This window comes from Hylobates moloch, unplaced genomic scaffold, assembly GCF_009828535.3.
Source record: "Hylobates moloch isolate HMO894 unplaced genomic scaffold, HMol_V3 SCAFFOLD_5, whole genome shotgun sequence".
NCBI classification, from domain to species: Eukaryota; Metazoa; Chordata; class Mammalia; order Primates; family Hylobatidae; genus Hylobates; species Hylobates moloch.
In genome coordinates this window covers 10,127,728-10,140,204 of record NW_026652280.1, presented here as the reverse complement: position 1 = coordinate 10,140,204, position 12,477 = coordinate 10,127,728, and the positions used below count along the sequence as shown (strand labels likewise).

At 37.6% G+C, this 12,477-nt stretch overlaps 1 protein-coding gene across 1 annotated transcript in view; it reads left to right on the top strand.

Annotated features, from left to right (window-relative positions):
- The window catches only part of DOK6 (docking protein 6), a 430,056-nt gene that overhangs the window by 320,952 nt on the left and 96,627 nt on the right, over window positions 1-12,477 (top strand). The window lies entirely within an intron of this gene.

The following is a 12,477-nucleotide window of genomic DNA, read 5'->3' as shown; positions in this document are numbered from 1 at the left end:
ATGAGTATTATTTTTTCTCTAGGATTTATAAAGATGCATCAGAGTTCATCTATAGAAGGACAGGTGGTGTTTGGGAAGCATCTGTAATTCTCTTTGTGAAACATCAATAAGTCTATTCTAGTTTAAGACAATGAAGTTTTATATTACTATTTTAGTTTTTAATCTCTAAAATTCTATGAAATATTTCGAAGTATAAAATATTTTTAAAAGAAAGAAAACAGAAGTAGCTTAAATTACCATATTTTATTCTTAATGCACTTCTAATTTTCTCAATACTATATTTATCTCTCCATCTGGGGTATAGTTAAAAAAAGAGCCTTCCTAAAACCTCAGGAGGGAAAGGGCAACACAGGACATTGGAATCCCCATGGAAATGAAAGAGTAGCTTCAGCAGTTGTAGGATGATTAAGATGAGACTGTGGGACTGACTGAAGAATCATCAATTAGAGAGGGCTGGTAAAACTTAATCTTCTAGAAAGATTTGGGTTAACTTTAAACCATTGTAACCATTATCTAATCAATGTGATGTTTTTCTAGTGATTAAAATCAAGTGGAAAAATATAACTATCAAATTTCAAATTATTTCAGAGTCATGCGTATTGATCATCAGCCCATATTTTCAATCTGCTGGTGCTTGTTTTCAGCCAAAATTTACCATGGGGCTAACCATGATGTCACTTGCTATTAGTTAGCCTCTGTACTTCTTTACTTATAGTTGTTTTAAACAAGCAAAAGCTCATAGAGTGATTTAAATGTTTGAATGCTGGAAATTCAAGGAGCTCTTTCACATACTGCAATTATCTGACATAAAGAAGAGTACCCCATTGGTGCTCTGGGCTTGCATCCCAACACCACCACTTACTGGCTGTGTAATCTTGGGCAAGTTATTTAACTCTGGTTTTCCTTTATCTGTAACAAGGGCATGTAATAATTCTACTCATTTGGTTGTTATGAGGTTTCTGTGCATTCATCTATATAAAGTGCTGAGAATCAGACCAAGCACATAGAAGTACCATGAAAGCGTTCATTATGGATGAGGGTGATGTCGGAGTGACGTTGAATAGTTGTAAGAGTTGCTATTATGGCTACATAATATCCTTCACAATGTTTCAAGTATTTCTAACAATGTTGTGCCAAAATATTTGCTAAACAAAACATAATTCGCTTTTGTTGTTGATGTTGTTGTATGTTCTCGTGTCCTGTGCCACTAAGAAGCAAGTCAAAGGAATGGAGCCAAGTAACTGCTTTTAATGGCTCAGAGATGAGATAATGGATCCAGTCACTGTAACCACAGGGAGTCTAAAACTAGGGTGTACACCACAGGCGTGGGTGCCAATATCAGTGCTGAGACAGAGAGAGTGCAACAAATGTTTAAACAGCAGGCTCAGCAAGGCTCAACAGAGAAACAAAATGTTTCCAGAAATTACAAAATCAGAGACTCCATCACTTGGCCCATACGTGTCAATAGAGTATTTGGTTTAATTCAGAAATAATTTCACAACTATGCTTTTCTCTGCAGGTTAATGCTAGTAAGAACTACTCCATGGCTGATTTGTTCTTCAGATTAAACTGAACTAATCCTTTTCCAAATGCAAGCTGCCTCAAGTTGATAAATGCCTAAATTTCCAAAATACTACAACCAAACGTGAAGTTTTCCAGTTCTCCCAGATACAATTTGTTTACAGATACCTCAACATGCACAAAACTTTTCTTTGTTGCTGTTGTTTTTTGAGACAGGGTCTCGCTCTGTCACCCCGGCCAGAGTGCAATGGTGTGAACACAGCTCACTTCAGCCTCAATGTCCTGGCTCAAGCGATCCTCCAGCCTCAGCCCCCAACTAGCTGGTACCACAGGCCTGCACCACTATTCCTAGCCAATTTTTGAATTTTTTTATAGAGATGAGGTCTTACTGTGCTGCCCAGGCTGGTGTTGAACTCCTGGGTTCAAGCGCTCCAACTTCCTTGGTCTCTCAAAGTGCTAGGAATAAAGGTGTGACCACCATGCCTGGCCACAGAAAACTCCTATAAAAATTTCCAACAAGTATGAAAGGATGTTTAAATACTCTCTAACTCTTCATTTGCTATTTAAAATAACAAAATTGTAACTTGAAAGTTGGATAAACAAACTCAAATGAGAAATAGTCTCAACAATCGTTTCTTAGTATAAAAGAATTCAATATGATCTTTTCACATCATATAAGACCTTATTTTGCCCTTGTTTATAACCTTCTTTCTTTGGGGGGCCACATGAATAAACATATTTGACATATATCCATAGACTGAATTAGGACATTTCTATTCTTGCTTGAAGAATTTGATGTTTAGAAAAATTTCTCAGCATTGGCCGGGCACGGTGGCTCATGCCTGTAATCCCAGCACTTTGGGAGGCCAAGGCAGGCGGATCACCTGAGGTCAGGAGTTTGAGACCAGCCCAACCAACATGGAGAAACCCTGTCTCTACTAAAAATACAAAATTAGCCAGGCATGGTGGCACATGTCTGTAATCCCAGCTACTCGGGAGGCTGAGGCAGGAGAATCGCTTGAACCCAGGAGGCAGAGGTTGCAGTGAGCCGAGATCATGCCATTGCACTCTAGCCTGGGCAACAAGAGTGAAACTCCATCTCAAAAAAAAAAAAAAAAAAGAAAGAAAAAGAAAAAGAAAAATTTATCAACATTGTGAGAAAACATTGCATTTGCCACTCAACAGTAACTGGACAAAAGAACCACTAAATTGGTAAGATAATTAAAAGTGAATGTCTTGATTTCCTTCACTGAGAAGAATAAAAAATTAATATTAACTGACAATTAACATATTAAGGAGAGGTTATCGGTTTATTAACCATTCACAAGATTATAAAGTGCTTGCACTATGCTAAGTACCCTGCACAGTGGTATAGGGAAATACAAAAGAGCAAGAAAGTTCCTTCTCAAGTAGCCCAGAATTGTGTGGAATCAAATAATTTGTACTGCCCAGAACAAGATTACTGCATGTCCTTTGACTCCTTGAAATATCAAAAGTTTTCCATACCTTAATGTATGTATGGGTAAGACATCACCATCACCGAATTTTGCTACACAATAATAGATACCATTTGAGCTTGTTCATATTGTCATGGCAGTAGAACCTGACAGATTATTTGGATAATCATTCTATGGAGGGCTGACTCCAATAAGTTGATCTCTGTATTAGAAGATGACATGCTTGCCATTTTGCATTCAGATGTATAGCAACAGCTTCTCATTCCTGCCTCCAAGTGAGAATCAGAAAGTGGTCTTGGCAGAAAAGGAGACAGCAATCTTAAGGAGTCTCTATACCTTCTTCATTTTCAAACTACAAACCAGCCTAATTGTAGAAGAGTTTTAAGATATATGGGATAATTAAGCTAGGGTAATACATAAACTGGAACTATTTTTGAGGAATATGTTTCAAATATTTGAGAAAATGATTAAAGCTAGATATTTGAACAGAATATGTTCATCTCTAGAAGTGTTTCCATTTCACAGAGATCATTCTTGTTCTTAGAGCTAGCAGAGTTCTTTGGATTCCATTGCCAAAAGTATCTGTAGATGGTTTGACATGCGTGTGCAACATTATCAAAGAAAGTTTTGACATTCTTTGTGATACAAGCCACTCATCAGAAACTGTATCACAAATGCATCCATGTGACTTAGCCTATTAAGGTTGAGTACATGCTGAAATTATCATGGACAAGGCCTCAACTGGATTGAAATAATTTTAGATTTTCATGGATCTGCTTTACACACACACACGCACATTAAAGGAAAGGTGCTTTCTTTTAAAATGTGCCTTTTATGTTCTAAAGCAATTTATTAAACAATGCTCACATGTAAAGAGCAGTTGAGAAGACAAGAATGAGAAAAAAAACAGATTTTTTCTGCTATATCCAAAATAAGTAAGCAAAAAGAAGTCGGGGGAGGGGGGGATTGTCAGTAATTTCTAACATTGCAAGTAATTTAAAAACATATTTGTATACAAACACCCTCACAAAATGAGAATTTCAGTGTATAAAAAATAAGCATTTAGGATGCTCCTGTTCTGCAGTCCTCATCTCCTGCTCACCAGAAAAGCTCTGTACACAGTGTAAGGACAAATAGCATGAGAGCTGTTGAAACGCCAGGAAGAATATCAAGACTGTCTAATGCCTTAAAAACACCATCAGTGGGACTTGTCAAATGGGCTGCCCTCCAGAGCCGTCAATCCTGTGATTTTCCTAAGCACTGGTGGACAGAAAAAGAACATTGGGAGGCCAAGGCGGGCAGATCACCTGAGGTCAGGAGTTCAAGACCAGCCTGGCCAACATAGTGAAACCCTGTCTCTACTAAAAATACAAAAAATACAAGAATTAGCTGGGTGTGGTGGTGGGGGCCTGTAGTCCCAGCTACTCAGAAGGCTGAGGCAGGAGAATTGCTTGAACCTGGGAGGTGGTGCTTGCAGTGAGCCGAGATCGTGCCATTGCATTCCAGCCTGGGCAACAGAACAGGACTCCGTATCAAAAAAAAAAGAATAACTGCAAATAAAGTTATTATTCAGAGTTCTATTCATGATTTTATCACTCAATATTATCAATATTGATCATAAGATTAGGGCTTTTTTGATTGCTGACAGTGATCACATTTGCATATATATATATATATATTTTTTTTACTGATAGTCATGGATTGTGATGAAACAACACAAGCTGAATTAGAACAAATTATTATGGTCAATAATGAAAATGTGAAAATGGATCTGTGATCCCAATCAATTCACTTACTATTGTTCAGTTTCAGAACACTAAAGAAAATTTAGTCTAAACAAAAACAACAACAAAAAACCTCACTTGGCTGGGCGGGGTGGCTCACGCCTGTAATCCCTGCACTTTGGGAGGCCGAGATGGATCACTTGAGGTCAGGAGTTCAAGACCAGCCTGGCCAACATGGTGAAATCCTGTCTCTACTAAAAATACAAAAAGTTAGCTGGGCGTGGTGATGGGTGCCTATAATCCCAGCTACTCAGGAGGCTGAGGCAGGAGAATCGCTTGAACCTGGGAGGCAGAGGTTGCGGTGAGCAGAGATCACGCCATTGTACTCCAGCCTGGGCAACAATAGTGAAACTCCATCTAAAAAAACAAAACAAAACAAAAAAACCCACATACACACGCCCAAGGAGAAACATGTATCTCTGCATAAGGACACAAAGGAGGTGGAGGATAGTGAGAAAGCAATGTGTAATTTATCTAACCAGTGGTGTTCTTGCATGATATGAGTAAAAATTAGACTATCATGTTCTTTTCTCCTAAAATTTATTGTTTCCTTAAAATCGATACTTCAGATGTCACTTCAGAAAATGCATTTCATGTATGTATGTATGTATATGTATTGTACTTCTCAAATGTGATCAAATAGATCAGAGTTGATTCTGTATAAGAAAAATCATTGCCTAACACAAAAGATTGCAATTTCTGTGTTTAAGAAAATACAATTTTGTTTCTTTGCTTTGCTGGAACTGAACAATATAAAGCAAGATGCACAAGGATAGTTTTCTTAAATGAAAATAACAGATTTCAAAAGGTTCATCAAAATGACCCAACATACAGACATTATGACAACATACACACATACAACCCAATGGTTCAGACTATCTTTTCTTTTGGAACAATGCTATGAAATAGAAGTATTTTTTAAATGTAGGCCATGAAAATCTAAGGAGTTGATATAAGCATTGCCTGGGAGGATAATGAAGGCCACATCCAGTGAATGTGAGCAGAAGTGTCAGTTTCTGGGGTATGTTCAGTGAACACAGATGCAGTTTGTAAAAGGAACACAGTAGGATTTCGGAGATTGATTCCAGGGAAAGACTGCAACAGAGCTATGTGACCTTGGGCAAGTTACATTCTCTGTGCTTCAGTTACCTGTGCTTAAAAGGCGTTGAGTGAGGCACAATGATATAATATGTACCTCACAGTGTTAGAACACCACCTGGTCTTTAGTAAGAGCTCAGCAATTACAAGCTAATTCATAAAATGGCTAGCAAGAAAATTTAGCTTTAAGTGGGAAAAACTGTTTTAACCATCACTAAAAATTCATCCCAGCTTTCATTACGTGCAGATATTGGAAATTAATTTTATGAACTTAACAATAGCCTCTAGATATTTACATTTTTTTAATGTAAAAAGAGCCCAAAATTTGATTTTAAATCACTAAGAAATTTAACGTTTTATGTGTATTTATCATGTTCCTTATATTCAAAGAGCAGCTCTGTAAATGTATCTTACAAATAGATAAACAGAAATAGAGATAATAGAGAGATTAAGAATACACATGTTGTTAAATGCATTACTGATTGCAGTCGGAAATGATGTTGAAAGTGAATGACAGTTTCTGCTGTTATTCCCACACTCAGCTTATTTTCAGACTTCCTGAAAGTATTTTGGTCCAAATACATGGTTTTATTTAATTATTTATTTATTGATTCATTTGAGTCTCACTCAGTTGCCCAGGGTGGAGTGCAGTGACATGATCTTGGCTCACTGCAACCTCTACCTCCTGGTTTCAAGCGATTCTCGTGCCTCAGTCTCCCCAGTAGCTGGAATTATAGGCACATGCCACCAGGCCCGGCTAATTTTTTTGTATTTTAGTAGAGAGAGCATTTGCCATGTTTCCCAGGCTGGTCTCGAACTCCTGAGCTCAGGCAATCTGCCCAGTTCGGCCTTCCAAAGTGCTAGGATTACAGGCATGAGCCACTGCACCCGGCCAATACATGATTTGAAATATACAGTAACACTGATTTTTTCAGGTTTAATGAAAACAATATCCTCCAAAGTTCAATTCAATGACATCAACTTTCATTCAATGACCATGTAAATATTACCTTTTATTTGTCATTCTGGTACAGACTTAGCACGGTATCTTCTAATTCCTTTCCATTTATCTTGAATAAAATGGAAGATTAAGGGTGAGGTATCCCTTATTGAAAATTAAGCCAAGTCTGTGATAAGCCAATTGCCCATAAACCTTCAAACTTCAGAGGACTGTTTTAACGAGTGCAGAGAGTGCCAAGCACGGCTGGCTTAAGGTCTCTGGCGTCTCTATTCTCATACGGTTTTCAGATTTCATGAGTCTTTTCCAAGAATAAAGCTCAATGTTCTCAACTGAAAGAGCACTTGTATGCAGCATTTTCTGATTCAGCAGTATAACATTTCTTTTCAAAATTGACATACATTTCACATGTCACTTCACATATTTTCTGGCCACTTGTACCTTTGCAATACTTCTTCACAGATATTTTTTCACCCAGTCCCTCTTATGTCAGTCATACCAGGGAACACGTTGGCATATGCACCTAGAGGCATTTTTTAACTCTTCATCATACAGAGAAAGCTATGGCTATCCCTTCCCAGCTTACAGTGCACACACACATACAATGTACACATGCATACACATAAACACACATTCTGCTACTATTGTCTCACTTGTCTCATCTCTTCCACTTTTCCCCGTCTGCTCGTATTATTGAGCTATTCCTCATATTCATTTGAGGGGTTTTATTTCTATTTGGTAATTAGGCTTAGATCAAAATATATGTCTGTCTTACTTGTCATTCTTTTAATACCTCAATTTGGACAAGTTTTTGTGTCTTGACCACATATACACATGTAGACCCCTCTGGTCTATGCCACTTCTTCCATGCAGGCGTAGAAACTCCAATGCAGCAATCTTTACCGAGCACTTAACATGTGACAAACACTATGCTTTTCAATCCCAAAGTATATCTTATATAATACTTATAACAACACTTAAGATAGATTACATTGACTCCAATTTAGAGATAAGGAAAAACTGAATCTTAAAAAAAAAAAAAAAAAAAAATATATATATATATATATATATGCCTTCCTGAGGTCCAATTAAGAGGCAGTCATGGAGTTGATATTTGATAACAGGTTGGTGCAAAGCAAAGCTCATGTGCTTAACTACCTTCTGATTCTGCCATGCATACAGTGGTATTCTGTCTTGAACATGAGAAACAGGCACTCGCATTCATGCTCTGGTTTTGTGAAATTTACCCAGTTGGTGTAATTCTCATCTTATCTGTATCCTGGAGAAGAGAGATCCAGTAATTTATTTTACAGTGAGTCATGGGGAAGAGGGAAGAATACCAAGACTCAAACCTCAGAGCCATCACTCATTAGCTGTGTCACCATGAACAAATTATATTATCCCTCTGCACCTCATTGTCCTCGTCTGTAAAGTTCAGATGGCATATTTGTTGACAATTTATGTGAATATTCAGTAGTATAACATATGAAACCAATTTGCACATTGCCAGGCACATAGAGAATGGCTCATAAATGTCAATTTATAAATGCTGAATTTCTTCTCTCTCAGTTGTATATAGATTTGTCTCAACTGCTAATCCAATTTTTTAATTTTTAGGCAATCACTAGAGAGATAAAGAACAAAAGGAAAGTCAGTTAACACTTTTTTTATACAAATGAATTTTATGTAAATGAACACAAATTAGCATCAGCGTTCATCACAGGGGGAAGAAAATCCTCAAATCAGCAAAGGAAAAAATTTCAGAGACAGTAAGATTACCTAGGTCGTATTTTTGGTAAAAGCATGAAGAGGTGTGGGTTGCCAATACCTTCATAAAATTCCCAACATTTGTCAGCCCCACCTTCCCAGTAACTTAGGTCTTCTCAAAGGATAAGGGTGGAATGTCCACATTGCAATATATTAGGGAGGAAGCTCTTTTTTCCCCCCCAGAAGATATCAGCATCAAAGTCTAAAGAGCAATGGGCTCAGAGACAAGAGAACTGTTTTCTATTGGGAGCTCTGTAGTTGAGACTTTACCCTGAGCAAATTCTTGAATTTTTCTGCATGTTGATTTCCCATCGTAAGAAAATTCCTAGGTTTTCTAAGAAGGATTTAAACCTTGAATTGCATGACTTGTCCACATAGTTACTTGAAGCTTCCTCACTCCATAGCAGTCTTACATGTATGCAGCCTTACATGGTGACTCAGAAGAAGTGAGAGGAAGAGGAGCTGTCATAAGGGTCTTAGAAGTCATGTCCACAGCAGACATAATGTCACACCTACCATATGTTATACTAGTCAAAACAATCACCAAGAAGCCCAGATTAAAGGGAGAGAACAATCTTACATGCAAAGACACACATAGACTCAAAATAAAAGGGTGGAGGAAAATTTACCAAGCAAATTGAAAACAAAAAAGCAGGGGTTGCAATCCTAGTTTCTGACAAAACAGACTTTAAACCAACAAAGTTCAGAAAAGATAAAGAAGGTCATTACATAATGGTAAAGGGGTCAATTTAACAAGAAGAGCTAACTATTCTAAATATGTACGCACCCAATACAAGAGCACCCAGATTCATAAAACCAGTTCTTAGAGACCTATAAAGAGACTTAGATTCCCACACAATAATAGTGGGAGAATTTAACACCCCACTGTCAATATTAGACAGATCACTGAGACAGAAACTTAAGATATTCAGGACTTGAACTCAGCTCTGGATCAAGTGGACCTGATAAACCCACCCCAAAACAACAGAATATGCATTCTTCTTGGCACCATATGGCACTTACTCTAAAATTTATCCCATAATTAAAAGTAAATCACTCCTCAGCAGATGCAAAAGAACTGAAATCCTAACAGTCTCTCAGACCACAGTGCAATCAAATTAGAACTCAAGATTAAGAAACTCACTCAAAACCACACAACTGCATGGAAATTGAACAACCTGCCCCCGAATGATTTCTGGGTAAATAATGAAATTAAGGCAGAAATCAAACAACAGATGCTGGCAAGGTTGTGGAGTAATAGGAACACTTTTACACTGTTGGTGGGATGTAAATTAGTTCAACCATTGTGGAAGATGGTGTGGCAATTCCTCAAAGATCTAGAACCAGAAATCATTTGGCCAGTCATCCCATACTGGATGTATCCCCAAAGGAATAGAGATCATTCTATTACAAAGATACATGCATGCATATGTTCACTGAAGCACTGTTCACAATAGCAAATACATGGAATCAACCCAAATGCCCAATGATAGACTGGATAAGGAAAATGTGGTACATACATACCATGAAATACTATGCAGCCATAAAAAGGAACAAGATTATGTCCTTTTCATGGACATGGATGAGCTGGAAAGCCATTATATCCCCAGCAAACTAATGCAGGAACAGAAAACCAAATACCACATGTTCTCACTTGCAAGTGGGAACTGAACAATGAGAACACATGGACACAGGGAGGGGAACAACACACACTGGGGCCTGCTGGGGATTGGGGTGGGGAGAGGGAGAGCATTAGGAAAAATAGCTAGGCTTAATACCCAGGTGATGGGTTGATAGGTGCAGCAAATCACCATGGCACACGTTTACCTATATAACAAACCTGCACATCCTGCACCTGTACCCCCAGAACTTGAAAATTTTAAAAAAGGAAGGAACATAGGCTATTTCTGAATGCCAGCTTTTAAACGAATTTGCAGCCATCTTCAGTCTTTCACAAAATAATGCAATATTTAATACTATTTATGATGCAAGAGTATGAGGAAACACATACAGAATCTCTTGATGGTGAAAAAAAGGACAAAAGCATAGAGCAGAATCATGATTCCAGTTTTGCTTCCACAGGATATATGGTCTTAGGAATATCAATATCTCAAAGCTTCAGCATCCTCTCATTTTAAAGAGGGATACTTCATCAATTTCCTATCTTACAGAAATTTTATGAGGATTTAAGTAGATAAAAATCAATGAGTTGGCCAGGCATCGTGGCTCATGCCTGTAATCCCAGCACCTAGGGAGGCTGAGGCAGGTAGATCATGAGGTCAAGAGATTGAGACCATCCTGGCCAACATGGTGAAACCCTGTCTCTTCTAAAAATACAAAAAAAATTAGCTGGGCGTGATGGTGCACACCTGTAGTGCAGCTACTTGGGAGGCTGAGGCAGGAGAATCGCATGAACCTGGGAGGCAGAGGTTTCAGTGAGCCACCAAGATCGCACCACTGTACTCCTGCCTGGCGACAGAGCGAGACTGCATCAAAAAAAAAAAAAAAAAAAAAAAGTTCTGGGTCGTCAAATGCCAGGTAAAATGACTAAAGGGATATAAAAGTGTAGAATACTTGAATTTGGCTGAAAACAAGGAAAAGGCATTATATATATATATGTGTGCGTGTGTGTGTTAAAAATGCTCAATTTCTACTAGACCAAGTGCAGATGAAACAAGATATTAATTGATGATCAACAACACTGTTTCTTGAAAGGAAAGCCCAGACTTCCTAGGAGAAAATAGAGGAGATTCTTATTCATTTGGAAGGGTAGGGGCTAAAAGATGGAGGTGAGGTTGAACATTAGGCCTGGGCCTAACTTTTAAAGGAGAGTTTAATAAAATAGCTAAGGAAGGGGAAAGTAAGTTATAGAACCATAGAACAGTCAGAAAGCTTTGTGAATTAAATAAAATGCCATTTTCATGTATAAAAATAGTACTTAAAAAATGAGTGAAGAACACGAGTATATATTTTTCAAAAGACATAAAAATGGCTACAAAGGTTCATTAAAAAATGCTGTACATTGCTATTCATTAGGGAAATGCAAATAAAACCACGAGATATCTTCTCACACGTGTCAGAATGGCTATTATAAAAAGATGAAAGGTAACAAGTGCTGGTGAGGACATGGAGAAAGGGGGAACAGAACCCTGAACACTGTTGCTGGGAATGCAAATTAGTACAACCATTGTAGAAAACAGCAGGGAGGTTCCTCAAACATTTAAAAATAAAACTACCACATAGGCCAGCAATTCTACGTCTAGGTATTTACCCAAACGATTTGAATCAGTGTCAAAGAGATTCAATTCTCCTATATTCACTGCAGCACGTTTCACAATAGTAAACACGCTGATTCCATAAACTTATCAACAAATGGATTAAAAATGTGGAATACATACACAGTGGAATAGTATTGAGCCTTATAAAGAAAAACTCACTTGCAGCAACATAGCCTAAAAAAAAAAAAAAAAAAAAAAAACTGTCATTTGCAGCAACATAGATGGAATTGGAGAACATTATGCTAAGTTAAATAAGCTGGACACAGAGACAAATACCATGTCTTCTCACCTATAAATGGAATCTAAATCAACTCATAAAAGTAGAAAGTAGAAATGTGGCTACAAAGGCTAAGGGCACGGGGGCAACAGGGAGATGATGGTCAAAGGGTACAAGTCTAAGGCAGGAGGAGTATGTTTTATTTTGATTTTGAGGGTTCTATTGTGGCAAATATAGTTAGTAATGCTGTATTGTACATTTCAAAATTACTAAGAGTAAATTTCAAGTGTTCTTATCACAAAAAAGATAAGTATTTGAATTAATGGTTATGTTAGATTTATTTCACTTGTATTCATAAATTATGTCGTGTGCCCCACAAATATATATAAATTATCAA